Below are 18,707 nucleotides of genomic sequence, written 5' to 3'. Positions count from 1 at the left end.
TGTTTTAGACATGTTCTACAATGACATACATTACACCTTCAAACAGGAAAAAATAAAAAACTGTTTAAATATTTTTAAACCACCATGCATTACTACATCTGAGTGTTCTTGTCTCCTGGAGTGTTCGAATAGTTAATGGCACGGTGAGAAATGAATGCTACCTAGGAATCAACTTACATGAACAGAAGTGAATTTTACCCTTAGCCACTAGATGGCGATCATTCAACATCTATTACACAATAAATGGCTAAGGCCAACCTTAATTGTGTGTGCATCATTTACACAAATATTTTCATCTTTCAACTAACAAATTATAACATCGTGTTTACATTTAGAAAATTTTAAATGCACAATAAAATGTTGTTGGAACTATTAGAATTCAAATGGACCTTTCACAAACACCTCTTGTTTATTGATACCAACTACTTTTATCCAATTTGGCCCAGATACCACTTAGAAATTCCCTTCACCCTGGAATTCTTGTTTGTTTTTACTGTTGACTTAGGTTCTCAGGTGATAACCACAACATGAATACTTAGTCTAAGTGGAGAAATTCAAGGTTTAGGTCCCTGCTACCCTCTTTCTACAGACACAGTTCCATATTGGCAGAAACCTAAAGGACAAAGAGCCAGCAGTCAAGTTGAGTCAAATGTCCAAATGTAGGGAGAAAGGTTTGCATTTGAGAAATGTCGTCACGACACATAGCTGTGTCATAGTGATTCTGCGCTGTCTCTGAAATAGTATATTCATGGATATTACCAATGAATATTACTAAGATTTCACTGGATAATCAATTGAATAGAAATATGCCTAATTTTTAATTTTTTAGTCATGCGTATGTGTGTCTGTGTTAATGTATGCACGAGTATGGGTGGCCAGAAGAGGGTACCGTATCCCCCCCAGCTGGAGTTCCAGGCTGCTGGGAGACAGCTTGCATGGGTTCTGGGTACGAGACTCTGGCTCTCTAGAAGACCGAAGTGCACTTCGTGCTGAGCCTATTAGAAGGGTGTTTAGAAATCGGCGTTGCCAGCTGGGCATAGTGGCCCACGTCTTTAATCCCAGCAAGTGGGATGCAGAAGGATATGTGAGTTTGAGGTCAGCCTGGTCTACATAGTAAGTTCCAGGACAGCCAGGGCTACACAGAGAAAAGCTGTCTGGAAAAAATACATTAAAATCGGTAGTCTCGTTTTCCCACAGTTTTTGGATCTAGCATAGGACAAGCATCAACAGAGTCTCCAATGGTCTCTAGAGCTGTTTTTCTCCTTCCCTTAGTCTGATCGCTTGTCAACAGAACTCCTTCTCCTTGTTAGGTTCACTTTGGTTGAACGATTTCCCTAGCATGGCTTCCACTTGCTGGTAAATAAGACTCAGGGATGAATCAGAGCCAGGAGACACAGAGCTGGTTTTCTGCCATGTTAACTGGTCTTTTGCTTTTATAATGTGAGAGGCATTTCTAATGTCTAGATTCTAGAACTGGGTATACATTTTAAGGGTTGTCACTGCTAATCAAAGAATAATACATGAACACATAGTAATTTTTTTTTAAAAAAAGATTTATTTGTTTGTATTTTATGTGTACGAGTGTTTTGCCTGCATGTGTCTGGGAGCCACGTTATAGGTGCTGTGCCAATGGAAGTCAGAAGAGGGCATCAGATCCCCTGGAACTTGAATTACAGACAATTGTGAACCCTTATGTGGGTGCTGGGAACCAAACCCAGGTCCTCTTCAAAAGCTGGTTCTCAAGAACTGAACCAGCTCTCCAGCCCCTAGTAATTTTTGAATAATTTTTCTGGCTACAAAATATGTATTATTTATAATTTTCTGATTATCCCTAAAAGCCCAAAGAAAAGCTGAAATTGATCATAATTTCCCAAATCTGATAAAGTTTCCTAGAAATGACTATAAAACCAGTTTTATGTGATTTTGTTTCTCCTTGTTTGTTTGTTTGTTTTGCTCTGGGGGTCTATCCCAGAGTCTCACACCAAAGTGCAGGCTCTACTGCTGGTTTAACCCCCCCCCACTCCAATTGTAAGAGCTTGCATTAAATGAGTATAGTCTCTCTCCAATCTCATACTTCTCCTGAAGGAAATTGTATTGTTTAGAATTTATATTGTCATTGTGAATGGTTTTTTTCTTTTTTGATTTTTTGAGACAGGATTTCTCTGTCCTGGCTGTTATGGACTTGCTTTGTAGAGAAGACTGGACTTGAACTCACAGAGATCTGCCTGCCTCTGCCTCCAAGTGCTGGGACTAAAGCTGTGAGCCACCATGTCCAACATATTATGAATGATTTTAAAAACAAGGGAAAAAGGAGGGGTTATCTTAAATTAAATGTCAACATGTATTTAAGAACAAATTGCTCTTGTCTAAATAAAATTTTATTTTCTAAGCCTGGCTGTGGTGGTGCCTGCCATAAATCACAGCACTGGAGAGGCAGAGATAGGAGGATCTCTGTGAGTTTGAGGCCAGCCTGGTCTAAAGAGCAAGTTCCCAGGACAGCCACACGGAGAAACCCTGTCTCCAAAACCAAAAAACAAACAAAAAAGTTTATTTTCTTTTGTTGTGTTCAGAGTTCATGCTTAAGTGTTTTATTAGCATCTATTAATTATATGCATAATAGCGGGTTCCCTTATGACAATTTCATACATGAGCATACAGTGTTTCATACATGTGCATACAGTGTTTCATACATGATCATACAGTGTTTCATACATGAGCATACAGTGTTTCATACATGAGCATACAGTGTTTCATACATGAGCATACAGTGTTTCATACATGAGCATACAGTGTTTCATGTGCATACAGTGTTTCATACGTGAGCATACAGTGTTTCATACGTGAACATACAGTGTTTCATACGTGAGCATACAGTGTTTCATACGTGAGCATACAGTGTTTCATACATGTGCATACAGTGTTTCATACATGTGCATACAGTGTTTCATACGTGAGCATACAGTGTTTCATACATGAGCATACAGTGTTTCATACATGAGCATACAGTGTTTCATACATGAGCATACAGTGTTTCATACATGTGCATACAGTGTTTCATACATGAGCATACAGTGGTTCATACATGAGCATACAGTGGTTCATACATGAGCATCAGTGTTTCATACATGAGCATACAGTGTTTCATACATGTGCATCAGTGTTTCATACATGAGCATACAGTGTTTCATACATGTGCATCAGTGTTTCATACATGAGCATACAGTGTTTCATACATGAGCATACAGTGTTTCATACATGAGCATACAGTGTTTCATACATGTGCCTACAGTGTTTCATACATGAGCATAGAGTGTTTCATACACGAGAATACAGTGTTTCATACATGAGAATACAGTGTTTCTTTCATACATGAGCTACAGTGGTTCACACATGAGCATACAGTGTTTCTATCATATTCCCTCTCCCTGCATCATCTCTTGTTTGCTTCCCACTCCAGCTAATCCTTCCAAACTAGTCTCACTTGCACTTTTAAAATATATTAAAATTTATTTATGTCTGTGTGTGAGTGTGTATGCATGCATGTGGAGGTCAGAAGGACTTGAGCATCCTCCTCCATCACTCTCCGCCTACCCCTTTGAAGCCATCTCTTGCTTAAACCTGGGATGAACTAGGTTGGAAGCCATCAACCTCCAAAGACCCCGCTGTCTTCTACCTCTATAGCCTCAATGCTGTTGTGACAGGTGTTTGTGGGGACAACCTGCTTTTTGTGGGGGTTCAGGGATCCCAATTTAGGTCCTCATGATTCTAGAGCAAGCACTCTTGACCATTTAGCAGTCTTTTCCTGCCTGCCCCTTCTACACGCATCACATTCTTGCTCACCCACAATACTCTGCCCCAGACCGTTAGTCACCTCTGTTCATCCAGTCCTCCTACTGGCAGCCTTCACTGCTTCCACACGCAGAACCACTCTATGAGGAGGATGCCTGCATTCATCCTCTGTATGTAGACATGGAAAGAATACAGTAAGAGAGCCAGAAGGGAGAAATGTACAAGGTAAGACATGTGGCATCCATGCTTCCAGAATTGAGTGTCACTTCAACTTTTAGAGCATAACTAACTCAACATACGACCACACGTCAAGATTCAACACGCATGCTGTTTGCACTCCAGTGATAATGATTTCCTAATCTATTCGAACAAATGAACTTGAAAAGGATACCATCTGTGCCATTAATTGAGACATGGTATTAAAATGGCATGGGTTTTAAAATAACAGAAGAAACTATAGATTTCCTTTTAAACCACACCAGTTCGTTTATCAGCAAGACATTCATGAAGAGCTGAGATGGACGAGAAGATCAAGCCTGTCCTGAACCTGGCTGAGGGATTCAGAGAAATGTACAATTATACTGTGTTGATAAATCTATTTACCAAGTGCTGCTGCCTACAGGGCGGTGTTTTAGAGACCAGGGAGAGCACAACATAGAAAATCCTCTGCTTGCATGGCACTTACATTTCATGATGGTAGACAGTGGGGAAATGTGTAACTAAAGAGTGTGTATGGTCTAACATATAGTGTAGGCGCTATGGAGAAGACAACGGCTCCAGGGCCTCTTACTGATGTACTCACATTTCAGTGACGTCTTGAAAAAAATAAAGGAACAAGCTGCAGAGTTACGTATATGGAGAACACTACAGTGGTGATGATGGCATGACCCCCACCGAGGTTACATGGAGTGATCACAGCGGACATGGTTAGGAGAGCTGGGCAGATGCAGGTCTTTATGACAGTCAGAAGACCATGTGCCATGACTGAGAGGAAGAGGCCCAATTGCAGGGTTGGGAACTGAGGATGAGACAGTCTGACTAGATGGACATGGGAGGATGTTCATGATCTACAGGAGAGGGAGAGGATGGGAAACTGGGTCCCTGAGATGGCAAGAGGAGGTTGGCTTCTACCCGCTGTCAAGGAGAGCTGGTGGAGTGGATGTCGCTCTGAGAGTCAAGAGTTTCATTTTGTATTTAGGTGTATGTGTGTGTATGTGTGTGCGTGTGTGTGTGTGTGTGTGTGTATGTGTCTGTCGGTCTGTCTGTGTGTCTCTGTGTGTGTGTATGTGTGTCTGTGTGTGTGTCTCTGTGTGTCTGTGTGTGTCTCTCTGTGTGTGTTTCTCTCATATGTCTGTGTGTGTCTCTGTGTCTCTCTGTGTGTCTTTCTCTGTGTGTAACTCTGTGTGAGTGTGTACACTGTTTGCTCTCTTAGTTTGATTTTTATTGCTGTAGACCATGACCAAATGTAACTTAGGGAAGGAAAGGATCTATTTCACCTTCCACATGAAAGGGAAGTCAGGGAAGGAACTCAGTGTAGAACCTGAGGCAGAAACTGAAGGAGAGGCCATGGAGGAGTTCTGCTTACTCGCTTGGTACCCCTGGTTTGATCAATTTGCTTTCTATATGTCTCAGGATCACCTGCCCAGGGATGGGTACCACTATGGTGGACTGGATATGGCCACATTAGTCTCAATTAAGAAAAGGCCCCACAGGCTTGCCTCCCGGCAATCTGATGGCGGCCTCTTTTTCAGTTGAGGTTCCCTCTTCTCTGATGACTCAAGCTTGTGTCAAGATGACAAGAACTAGCCAGTGCATATGTGTACATGTTTGTATGTGTCTTATCCACACCGACATATGTTCATGTGTGCATGTGAAAACCAGAAGTCAGTGTTAGGCGTTATCCTCAGTTACTTTCCAATACACACATACACACACACACACACACACACATATATATATATATATATATATATATATATATATATGTATATGATGTGACATATACATATATGTGTGTGTATATATGACATATATGTTTGACATATATATATGTTTGACATATATATATATATACATGTATGTCAAGTAACAAACTTAATATATATACATGTATTTACTTACTAAGTTTATTTGACAATTTCAAACAAGTGTATATATAATGCCTTCTCATTGCTTTCCCTGTCCCTCCATTTTTATCTTCCTCCATCCCTATCCCCCACTTTCCTCCTTACCAGCCCCTTGCTCAGATCGATCACTTTTCGATGCCTTGTTTATTTGCTGAGTTTTACCACAGCCCTCTTTGAACACTGGTAGATACACAGCTGAGGATAATGACTCTCTCCCCTGATCTTCTTCCTCCCCGGTCTGTACTGGTTGTTGAAGAACCCATTCTTGTGCGGACCAAGGGCAGGCAACCACAACTGCTCTGAGACGTGTTGTAATGCGCATGTCTCATTCAGAAGCTGGCGTTTTACAGCCCCGCTCCCTATCTCTGGCTCTTACATTCTTTCCAGTCCGTCTTGTACAATGCGACCTGAGCCTTCGGATGGACGGAAGTGTATTCATTAGGGCTGAGCTCGTCATCGTCACTTACCCTCAGCTCCTTGGGCGGCCTTGAGTCTCTGCCGTCACCAGTTTTCGTTGGAAGGGAAAGCATTTTGGTCGAAGGCTGAGAATAGCATTTGTCTGTAGGTAGAAACATAATTATTTAGATGGCAGTTTGTTGCTATGTCAACTTGGCTTAATAACAGGAATAAGTTTCCTTTAGAGCCTGTGACCTCCCCAGCCATTGGGTTTTTGACTAGGAAGGGATTCCCTTGTGCAGAGTGTTCCTCAAATTCTGTCAGAGAGTGATTGGTTACCCACATAGCAGTTAATCCACACGGGCACCGGTGTGAACGTCTTTCCTGTCAGATAGGTATTACAGTTTGAGGGGTTTACAGCTAGGTAAGACCATTGATGCCATTTCTCCCTGACAGCCAGAACAGCGCCTTGTGGTATAAGGGAAGCTAGCCAGTAGGAGCTTCCTGCTGAGACCCAGCCTGACTACTGTTTATCTTCCAATCAGTTATTGTGTCTCCAGCAGTCTGGCCTTATTATCTAGTACTGCTGAGCAACCAGGTGGAGCGGCAAGAGGCTGGATGATTTGAGATGGAGGCCGGGACTATGAGGGCTCACTGACCAACAACTCAGAAGGAGGTAGCCCGCACCTGGCACTGGGCTTGTTTTGTTTTTAATAATCACTGCTTTTAAGGAACAGCACTGTCTAGCCTTGCCAGGCATCTCTAGTTAAACTCTTTAATTATTTGAAATTTATTTTGTGTTCCTGAATGTGTGTGTGTGTATATGTGTGTATGTGTGTGTATGTGTGTGTGCATGCATGCGTGCATGTATGTGTGTGTGTGCATGTGTGTGTGTCTGTGTGTGTCTGTGTATGCAAGTGTGCTATGATTCATGTGTTAAAGTCACAGGACAACCTGTGCAAACTCTTCATTTTAATTATATTTTTAACTGAGTGGCAAGACAATAGGTTTGCATATACCTTTTTCATGCGTTCATAAGGAACCTGTCCTCTGAGCTCAGAATCCTCAGGCCTCTCTACCTTATATTTTGAGGCAGGGCCCCTCACTGAGCCTAGAGCTCACCAATTTGACTAGCCAGACTGACCAGCAAAGCCCAGGATCTGCCTGTGTGTGCCACCCCAGCACTGAGATCATAGACACAGGCCATGCCCAGGGTTCAACACAGCTGCTGGCATTTGAACTAAGACCCTCAGGCTTAAGGCATGTAGTAGGCACTTTACCAGCTGAACTGCCTTCCCAGTCCTCAAGATGTTTTTAAAATAAGAAACCATGACCAGTTCCATGTAATTTCTTTAACATCAAGGTTACAGGCTTATGGAAAAAAAAAAAAAAAAACAGATTTACTTCCTGTTCCTGTCTTGATATATCATGCCATTCATTAGTGGAAACTTCTGTAATTTTAAAACCTAGAAGACATCAGGATACACTTGAGTAGTGATAGTCAAGTTGTCTTTACCAAAGGCCAAACATTTGGGAATCAAATTGAGGGACCAGGTCATTCACCAGACATTGATATGTATTTGGCAATAAGGCAAATGAAAGATCATCTCTGTAATTTAAATGCTTGTGGCGCAGTGTCTTGGCTGTTCCCTAGTGAGCCACAAAGAACCAGTATGCCCGGAGTATTTGATATTCTTTTCTAGGTAGAGCCTGCACTAGATCTGTTTCAGTTAGAATTCCAGCAGCTACTCAAGGCTAGAAGTCTGTAGCCAGACTGCTCAGTGGGCATGCTCAGTTAGGATAATGATGGCCAAGGAAGTTATGTAGGAGACACTCATATACAGTGGTCCTTGTATATCACAGATCTAAATTCTCAAAAGCCATCAGTTGGCCAGTTCAACAAGGGACCTCAGGAGATGACATCTTTATTGCCATTATCATAACTGGGTCCTGGGAGCTATCATGATCCATTTAAGAAACACTGCAGAGGTTAGGAGTGGGAGAGTGCATTCTATAAAAGACGTGTACAGATGCTGAACCTGAATCAAATGAGACTGATGCTTTTGACTGGGGTACTTGGAAAGTTTAGGGAAATAGCCTTCCCTGGGGAGGTGACAGTTGAGAGTGGCACACCCAGGACCATACTCCACAAGCCAGCTTGGCGCCAGCCACTCCATATATAGGATATAAAGAACTTTATTCTCTTCCTTGTGCCAATTCAGAATAAGCAGGTGGGCTAGTATCTGAAGAAATCCATCTAAGTGTGAAACCGATTCTCATGGAGACATTTCACTCTAGAAAACAACAACAAACAAACAAACATTGGTTTATTGGTCCACTGTTTCTCTGATTTATTTTGTGTTGTGTGTCAAACAAACAACTCTCGATATAAAATTGTAGCTCATCTTATCATCCCTGAAATGTATGAATATAATAAAAGCATAAAAACCCAGGAGGGGAATCAGAGCCACACAGGCTGCTGGGCAACCTGCATTGCAAATATGTTGGTGCGACACGCTACCTCGCCGATAAGGAGCACGTCACACTCAAGATTCTTCTGACAGAGTCTTTTATTGTTACAGCTCTTTTAGTTAGAAGGATGCAAGATGGAGAACAAAGGAAGGACCCCAAGCCCCAGAATGTACTGACTTATATACTATCAAAGAGACATGATCTGTCCTCATTGGCTTACAGACTGGGGTCTCATTTACATATCCACTGATAGTACTATCAGCGGGAGAATTCGCGCCTACTCGTGCGCACAGCTGCAGACACCAAGGCCAAGAAGAACCAGGAACAGGAAGCCAGCGCCATCTTATAATGGCGAGCGTATAGCTACTTCAGCAAACGCAGCATGGCTCCTAACATGTTGGCTTGCTCCTCAAAGGAGTTTATTTATTTATTTTATTTGAAATTGATATCATGAAGTAACTATGTATGGGTAGGGAGCCCAGACTCCAGCCTATCAAGCTAAGAACAGAAAATCTGTCCACAGAGTCCACAAAAGATCTACAACCACTGGAAAAAGAATGTGGGAGTTGTAGACCAATGGATGTCTCTTTAGAAAACAAGACAGATGACTTTCTAAACTATGACTTGTAGTTGGAATAAAATGCCAACTTAACTCTGTTTGCTTTAGTATTTTATGAAATAATACATTTTGCAACCCTGAAATGCGAGTCCCATGTGTTGATTGGGTGGTTTCTGCCTGTGAGCACTGGCTCTTAAGGCAGCGGTGTGTTGCATTTTCTGCAGCTATGCTGGGTTCTGAGTGAGGCTGCATCTGCCCTCCCCTGAATAGAGCACTTTTCAGAGCCACAGGTTTGGTTTCTCTGGAGGCCAAGGGTCATTCTTCCCATTAAAAAAAAAAAAAAACTAAAATGTTCAATGATATAAGTGGAAATGTATAGTTTGTACTCTAGGAAATTGGTGTCAACTACAAACAGGCCACCTTAGCAGAAAGAGGATAAACTGATTTTGATTATCTGTGTGAGCCATCCCCCTGTTTGAACTATTTATTCTTAAAAGACATGCTGGGATCTTGTTATGTGCACACTCTATTTTCTTCTTCAAAAGCCAGAGGGAAAATGACACACTGATCAACATGGGCAGAGATTTGACCACCAGTGAAGATGCAGCTATAGGAGTGTACAAACACACACACACACACACACACACATTCACACACATACATTCACACACGCACACATTCACACATACACACAAACACACTAGCATATTCACACACTAATACACACAGTCACATTAACACACAGACACACACACACACATTCACACATACACCCACACTAACACATACATACACACACACACAGAGAACACATTCACTCTTATAATATAGAAAATGAGATCATTTTTGTCTACTATTGTTACACACCCAGGGAGGGAGTACTGTTACATACCCAGGGAGAGACAGGAGGCCGACAGTTGCTGTTTCAGCTGAAGAGCCAGATGGGCTTCTTTGGATTATGCAGATGATCCAGAATTAACCCACAGATAGTGACTTGGTGCTTTAGGACGCCTAGCAGATTGTGAATTTGAAAAGGCATTCCAAAAGGAAGCGCTTATCCATAAGGTCTTCCCCAACCTCACTGCTATCCAAATGCTAAAGTCTTTGTCCCAGTCCCCTGCAAGCCAGGCCAGGCAAGGCCTTGTCAGTGCTTTAAGTAAGATAAGGTCACTGAAGCAATATGCTTATGTGTTTGGTGTTTGGGATGAACGTTCCTCATTAGAACAGAGGCTGTGGAGTGGCCATGGCCAAGACCACAGAGGGACCTCTTAAAGGTCACAGCTGAGCTCATAGTTGACATTGGGAAGCAATCTGCCAGGCTCTGAAAGAGGACCCACCCCTACCCCAACCTCAGCCTCCAGAGGAACTACCCAGTTGAGCTGGGAGGAAGCACAGTGAAGCCACTCAGCTAAGCCTGCCTGGGTTGCAGATTTCTGGGCAAAATCAGATGTTTGTCCCCGATTTAAAGGATGGGTTCTATGAGGCTATAGATAACTGGCACATACAATGGCCTGAGAACTGCTACAGAGTGCTGCTTTGGAAAATGGTCCTTTAATCCCAGAAAGCCGCAGCTGGTGAAAACAAAGAGATGAAGCACTTTCCATGAAGACTGCATCTTAATTTCAGTCTTTTGACAGTGTTAAAGTAATGTTAAAGAATTTTTTTTTTTGGCTTGGTTCTAAAACGTGTACATTGATACAGATGATAATGAAAGCTCCCAGAAAAATCTGCCACAGTGAGATGATTATATAAGGAAAAAAAAACTTGGAGGAATCTTTGCATTTGAGGACCGCAAAGACGAGAAACCAGGAAAAGCTGGCAGAAAAGAAACGGCCTGAAAAGTAGCAGAATGGGCAGGGATTGAGGCCCCTACCAGTGCAAGGGGAAAGGTGATTCGAGTAGGCCCTTGTTTGAGTCGAAAGACTATTTTTGTTATAAATTGAGAATTAAAAACAGAGACAAACTGAGTGCAGTGGTACAAACTTGTAACCCTCACTGCTCAGAACTCTGAGGCAGGACGCCCATAACACACACACACACACACACACACACACAGAGAGAGAGAGAGAGACAGAGAAAGAGAGAGAGACAGAGAGAGAGAGAGAGAGAGAGTCTTGCACACACATTTACACATGCATGTGCACACACAGAGAGACAGATGTCTAAATAATATGTTAGTAGAATAAAGGTAGAGACAAACTGATTTTAGACATGTGTAATACAAAAGTAGCCCACATACAGCCTTTTTTATATATATATAAGTAGTTTCTAAGTGTACTTGAGTGACAAGCGTTACACTAGACAGACAGGTGTGCTGGCACAGTCCTTTCATTCACTCAGGAAGTAGAGGCAAACCAGCTAGCTCTAAGTTTGAATCCAGCCTGGTCTACACAGCAAGTTACAGGTCAGCCAGGGCTACACAGTGAGACAGTACATAAAATTTTTAAAGCACAGAACAGCATGGCATCAATATAGAAGAGATATTGATAATTAGATTTGGGTATTTATGGTAGTCCAAAGACAATGAAGACCTGTCAAAGGGATTAGAGGTATGAGTTAGAATGCAGAGGGGATGGATACTACATTGGTAAATATTGATTGTTAACTTGACAGGGTCTAGAATTATTCAGGGGACAAATCTTTGAGCTTTTTGCTTAGGGAATTTCTGCACTGCATTCCTTTAACTGGGAAGACACACTCTTCACTAGTGTGTTCCACAAGGTGGGCTCCAAGATTCAATACAAAGGAGAAAGGAGATGCCTCAATGTTTAAGGGCACTTTAAGAGGACTTGGGTGGGTTGTCAGCACCTACTTCAGGCATCTCATAGTTGCCTATAGCTCTAGTTACAGAGGACCCTAACCCTTCGGAAGTGTGTATGCACACACATACACACTTACATGCACATACATTCACACACTCATGTACACACACAGTCGTGCACATACACACACACTTGCACACACACTCATGCTCACATACTCATGTAACACACACCCATGCACATACACAATCACACATGTACACATTCACACAAACACATGTGCACACACACATGCACATACACTCACACACTCATGTACATACACACCCACACACTCATGCATACATACTCATGCAGTGCACATTCATGCACATAACACTCTACACCCACACACTCACACACACACACATAGCCACACACTCACACACATGAACACAGTCACACACTTATGCACACACACTCATGTGCACACACACACACTCATGCACACATATTGATGCAACACACTTATGCACATACACACTCACACACTCACGCACACACACATGCACACACTCACACACTCACACACACACAGGAATGAGGGAATCTTTAAAGAGAAGAAAGCCAATTGAGCAGCAGTATTATTCTCTCTCTACTACTTGACCGCTGGTACCACGTGACCAGATCCCTCATGTCCTTGCCGTCGTGCTTTTCCCTATCATGGTCGACTGTACTCTTACATGATGAGCCAGAAATAAGCTCTTTCTTTCTTAACTCTCTTTTGTCCGGCATTTTGTCAACACAATGAGAAAAGTAACTACCACAGATGTGTACATGAACTACATCCAGGTAGCAACTGAAGCAGAGGGTCTTTAGATCTTCAACATTCAGGATTAACGAGCCAGAGGAAGGGGGCCTAATGAAAGGTCATTGGAGGTTTGGTAGAGTTCTGGTTGGGTAGTTAAAGGAATTCTACTACTAACACTACCACTACTAATAGTAATCATAATAATATATATTTTTTAAAAGCCTGGGAGACTGAAAATAGAAATGTCACATGAGGAAACTCATCATGCCCTAAAGTGATTTGAGCTGGCGAGAGATGTGTTATGTTAAGGAGTCTTTAGTCAGTTAACTCCAATGTGCTTACTAATAATTTTGTAGCTATGAAACTGTGATTTAATCAATGACAGCAAAAATACTTGGTCTTTTTTTTTTGTTTTTACATAACAACATTTTATAATGACCCAAACTTTCCATAGAATAACTCACCCCTCCATTTTAATTATGCCCATAAGCATTTCTCAACCTGTCTGCCCCTCTCCTATCTTCCCATGTGTTCCGACTGCAGGAAAATAATCGGGAAACATTACCTTTTCCAAGTCTTATTGTCCCCCTGAGTGATCAGGTCTTCTCTAGATGTCAGAATTGACCTCATTGTCCCTCGTACAGACAGCCCTGGACTGGGCTCCTAGCCCAGGATTTCTTTTTTTTTTTTTTCTGCCAAAGGAAACTCCACGTTATTGGCTGCCTCTTAGAAGATCTGCAGATGTTTCTGCTAAAGTGTTAGTCTCTTGAGTCAAAAGGCATTCAGTGGAGGCAGAGTTAGTAATACATTAGATTTCTAAAGCATAGCCTAACACGAGAGAGAGAAAGTGATTCCTAAGGGTGTGGGGGAACAAGTCCTTCAGTAATGACTTTTCCATACAGTGTTTCCTTAAATTCATACCTCTACAGAGATAACCTGCCATAGCTTCAACAAATGAAACAGCAATCTCATGTTGCATTGTTTTTTTTTTTTTTTTTTTTTTTTTTTTAGAAAACTAATGTCAATAATCTTGAAACCATAACTGTATAAACAATTCAGGTGGCATCCTAATTATGTTGACTAAGCTATTTTGTTCTAATGATTTTAAGTTCTCTCTCTCTCTCTCTCTCTCTCTGTGTGTGTGTGTGTGTGTGTGTGTGTGTGTGTGTGTGTGTGTGCATGTGTGTAATGGAAATCAGGAATCAATGCTGGTGTCTCTTCTATTGCTTGTCACCTTAGTTTTTGAGACAGTGTCTCTTGAGGAACCTGGAGCTTGGTGAGTAATTAGACTAGCTGAGCAGCAAGCCTCTGGGATCCACCTGTCTCTGCTGTGGGGTTCCAGATGTGTGCAGCTGCCACATCTACAGGTGCCAGGGATCTATACTTAGGTCCTCATGCATATGGAGCAAACACTTTACCCACTGAGTTATGGTCATTTTAGAGTACATGAATTTTACTTTAAACAGAGTAACAGAAGCCTGAGATTATCTGGTGCCAACTATCAAAAGGGACTTTCGGTGTTTGCTAAATTTGTTGGCACTTACATGGCCAGTGGTCAGCCCAATAGTGGTTTTTGTTGATACTATTGGATTTGTCTATTTGCTCATTTACTAAATAAACACATTATCAGTGTAGATCTTTGAACACTAGACTCTGCAATGTTGCTCAGAAGTTGCTCGCCGAGTGGTTGGTGAGAGCTGAAGAGCAATATGAATGGGCTCACGTCATTCAGCATATGAAAGAAAGAAAGAAAGAAAGAAAGAAAGAAAGAAAGAGAGAGAGAGAGAGAGAGAGAGAGAGAGAGAGAGAGAAAGGAAGGGAGAGAGAAGAGAAGAGAAGAGAAGAGAAGAGAAGAGAAGAGAAGAGAAGAGAAGAGAAGAGAATCGTGGCCTTTATAACCTGAGATTTTGCATTGCACCCCAGGTCACTACCTCAGTGTCATATGTTTATTGGAGATTAAACATAACCACCCACTAGAATTTCTTATAACTGGTACAACTTTTCAGTCTTAAATTATTAACGTGGAATGTGCTCGCTTTAATATATACTGCAGGCTATAACCTACTGGAATTATTTTCTAATTTATGATCAAGTTCTATTATTTGTCAGGGCTTGAAAACTGTATGGTTTACATTGAACGTTGACTCTGACTGTACAGAACGGCACAGGCAGCACTGATCCTGTTCAGACTGCTCCTGTGTTAATCTGGGTACCGTGAGAAGTGGACACTGAGACAGCAGCAAGCAATTGTGTGGGTGGTGAGGAGTCATTGTGTTCTAAAAGATGGGGACGGTCCAGAGAAGGCGGGGAGGCAGGGCAGACTGTGACACAAGTCTGAGCGCTGGTAGAGGATGTAAAGAAGGAAGGGTGTCTGGAAGCTTCCAGACTGTAGAACCCTTCACAGGAGGTTCTACAAAGGGACAGGGGTGTATCCAGGAGCCTAAGTTGAGCAAGAAAGCACTTTGCAGAAGCAGCCAGCCACAGAGACTAGTTGTTGGCAAGAAGAAGCTGTAGGGTGCATTGCCTGTATGTGCACTGCCTGTATGTGCACTGCCTGTAGTGTGCATAGCCTGTAGTGTGCATAGCCTGTAGTGTGCATAGCCTGTATGTGCACTGCCTGTAGTGTGCACTGCCTGTAGTGTGCATTGCCTGTAGTGTGCATAGCCTGTAGTGCGCATAGCCTGTATGTGCACTGCCTGTAGTGTGCATTGCCTGTAGTGCGCATGATGTGAGTGTGCACCTCATGTCACTGCTCCAGACTTCCCATTCATAACTTGCCATAGACTATGAAGTGTGCTGGGCACATTCCAATGGCTGCTACAGCCACCAAATCAGCATCAGCATCTCCCAGCCTGCCGCTTCCTGATCTCTGCTCCTAAGCTTAGAGTCCAGTGACCACCTGCTCACCCTTCGTCTTCTGGGAGTCCTTCCAAAGAGGATATTCTCCTCCTGGCCATTCTCTCAAATACAAGCAAGCGGTTTACTTCTTCCCCCTTTGACTTCCAGAGCCAATAACTAACGAGTTCTATGGCTCAGCCTCTACCTTGCCCCTCCGCATCTTCTGTGGGCTTTCAGTGTTCTGCTCTGGTTTCCACTGCCCCATTCCCTTACAGCGCATTATCTGCACTGCTGGCCTCTCCACAGACGTGCTCCTCCATCCCTCCCTCTAATCCACTTAAAATGTTGCTGCCAAGTTAATCTGTCTTGAAGGGTCGTTCTGGTTATATTATTTCTGTTCTTTAAAAAAATCCTTCAGTAATTCCATTTTTTTTTTCACAAAATAACTTTCATACCCTTCTATATTCAAGGGCCTTCATGGCCTGACTGTAAGAAAGCTTTTCAATTTTACCTCTCAAAATTCTCTTTAGACACTCCGTAGTCTCCCTGAGTTAAAGCGACTACACAATTATGCTCTTGAACTTTCCTACCTTTATGAAATTGCCCCGGGAGCCTATTTTTAATGCTTTCAGGCTATGCTGTTTAAATCACCCACCCCAGCCTCAAATGTTACTTGGAAACTTTGCCCCAAATCTATTAGCTGGAAATTTTCTATTAGACGATATTTGCTATTCTAGAAGATACAGTTTTTAATGACATTTTTGTTATAGAAGCGGGGAGTACACATTTTCAAACATAGTGAAATTGGCTTTGTGTGGAGAGGAACTGTTGAGTCCTGTGAAAATCGACCACTGTAACCGGCAGGAAGGCATAAACTTTGCATATGCAAAGCTTTGAAACCTTAGGCACGAAAAAACGGAAAAATTCTAAGCACCAGGGAAATGTTCTGTTGTCACCTGTTGTGACTTTTCCTGGGGAGACATGATTGAATGTCTATTCACCTGGGATAGGCATGGATAACAGATCAAAGTGGCAATTCCACTTAAGTCCAGCTTGACAAGCCAATGAGTTTCTCAAACTTGCTTACAAGGGTATAGGGGAGGAGTTACGGGAGTACAGTGACCCCCGAGCGAGCGGCTGCATCAGCAGGTTGCATCTCAGCATTAGGATAACCATCTCCTTATCCCCTAGGTCATATGCAGCATCACTGTGTGGGTGGGTACGGAGTGAGCTCCTGAGATTGAGATCTGATCGCTCTCCTCTACTCAGTCTACAGGGGAAGGTTGAATCAGCTGGTCTTAGGAGAGTCTTCCGACAATAAGCTGGTCTGCTGTTCTGATTGGAAGATAGTAAAGGCCATGTCATACCCTGTGAGCAGCATCCCACAACTCTGATCTATAGCAGATAGTGGCCCTGCGTATTCACTCGGGACCGGAGATTGGGTAACACAGTGAGGCAAGTGCTACTCTAGTGTCCCACAAAGGACTTTAGATGCTAAAGCCATGATATAAAATAGACTTGGCTGAGTTTTTTACAGAGAGCCAACGTACACAGAGGAGTCATATTTCCTTAAGAACAAGAAGCTGGATGTGGTGAGGCATACATGTTATCTCAGAACTTGGGGGACTGAGGCAGGAAGAGCAAAAGTTCAAAGCCAGCTTGAGTTCGTGGTGACTCTGAGTCCAGCTTGGGTTCCATAGGACGACTGCCTCAAACAAACAAACAAACAAGTGCACACACAAAGGACAAATTATAAATCACAATGAAAGAGAGGATACATTTAACTGTTACATGAAGCTAGTGGCTGCTGAAGAGTATGTCCAGCAAAAAAAAAAATTTAAGTAAATACATATATTACAAAGCTTATATATGATATATGGTCTGTCATATATAACTGTTCATATACAGTTAAGAATAAGTGTTCAAAGCCGGGCAGTGGTGGCTCACGCCTTTAATCCCAGCACTTGGGAGGCAGACTTGGGAGGCAGAGGCAGGTGGATTTTCTGAGTTCGAGGCCAGCCTGGTCTACAGAGTGAATTCCAGGACAGCCAGGGCTACACAGAGAAACCCTGTCTCAAAAAACAAAACAAAACAAGAATAAGTGTTCAAAAAATAAACTAAGCAACTTTGTAATAGACATATATATATATTAAAATATTTTTATTTTTTATTTTTTGTATTTGCTAACACGTACAGAGACTAGAGATGTAGCTCATTACGTAGAGTCCTAGTTTAGCATCCGTGGAATCCCGGATTCAATCCCCAGCGTTGCATAAACTTGGTGTGATAGCACCAGCTGTAGTCTCAGTTCACAGAGAGGAACAGGAAGGTCAGAGTTCAAGGGCATCCTCGGCTACATGGTATCCCGTTTCAAAAGAAAAAAGAAAAGAGGGCGGCAAAGAGCTGGCGCAGCCAGCAAAGTGCCCACTGCAAAAAACACGACTGAATTCCTCAGCCCAAGCACTGGTGGAGTTGGCAGGCAGACCTGAGTCTGACGGCCAGCCAGTGGCTCCGAATGGTATGCGCTGGGGTCAATGAAAGACCCTGAATCCAAAGGTAAGGTGGAAGATCAGGTAGATGACGCAGTGCAAATGAAGGTGCTTGCTGCCAAGCCGGATGACCTAAGTTGGATCCCCAAGAGCCACATGGTAGAAAGAGAAAACGAATTCTCACAAGTTGTCATTTGATGTGTACACACACACACACACACACACACACACACACACACACACACACACACAATTAGAGCACAGTTAGGATGCACAGGTTCTAGCTGCAATTTTCTTTGCCTTCTCGTAAACCTCGTCAGTACACACATGGCTTGCTTGCAGCATGTGCAGATGCAACCTGCTCTAGCCCCTCCCCCTCTGTTGGCCTCACTGGGCTGCATTCTCCAGGGCAAGCTTGTCAGCTTCTGTGGGTGGCTTCCTGTCTCCCTAGTGATCTGCAGATGTGTGCATGAGAGAAATAGGGTA

General features: G+C 42.7%; 1 long non-coding RNA gene across 1 annotated transcript; it reads right to left on the bottom strand.

The window, feature by feature from the left end:
* Positions 1 to 1,030: 1,030 nt before the first annotated feature.
* On the bottom strand, positions 1,031 to 10,287 carry LOC143443576 (uncharacterized). Its single transcript, XR_013112692.1, has 3 exons — positions 10,235 to 10,287; positions 6,383 to 8,605; positions 1,031 to 3,957 (listed from the first exon to the last, which is right to left on the bottom strand). It is a non-coding gene; the product is annotated as an uncharacterized LOC143443576 (long non-coding RNA).
* Positions 10,288 to 18,707: the final 8,420 nt, after the last annotated feature.

Source organism: Arvicanthis niloticus, chromosome 9, assembly GCF_011762505.2.
Source record: "Arvicanthis niloticus isolate mArvNil1 chromosome 9, mArvNil1.pat.X, whole genome shotgun sequence".
Taxonomy (NCBI): Eukaryota; Metazoa; Chordata; class Mammalia; order Rodentia; family Muridae; genus Arvicanthis; species Arvicanthis niloticus.
The sequence above is the reverse complement of the archived record's forward strand: the minus strand, read 5'-3'. Positions and strand labels throughout refer to the sequence as shown.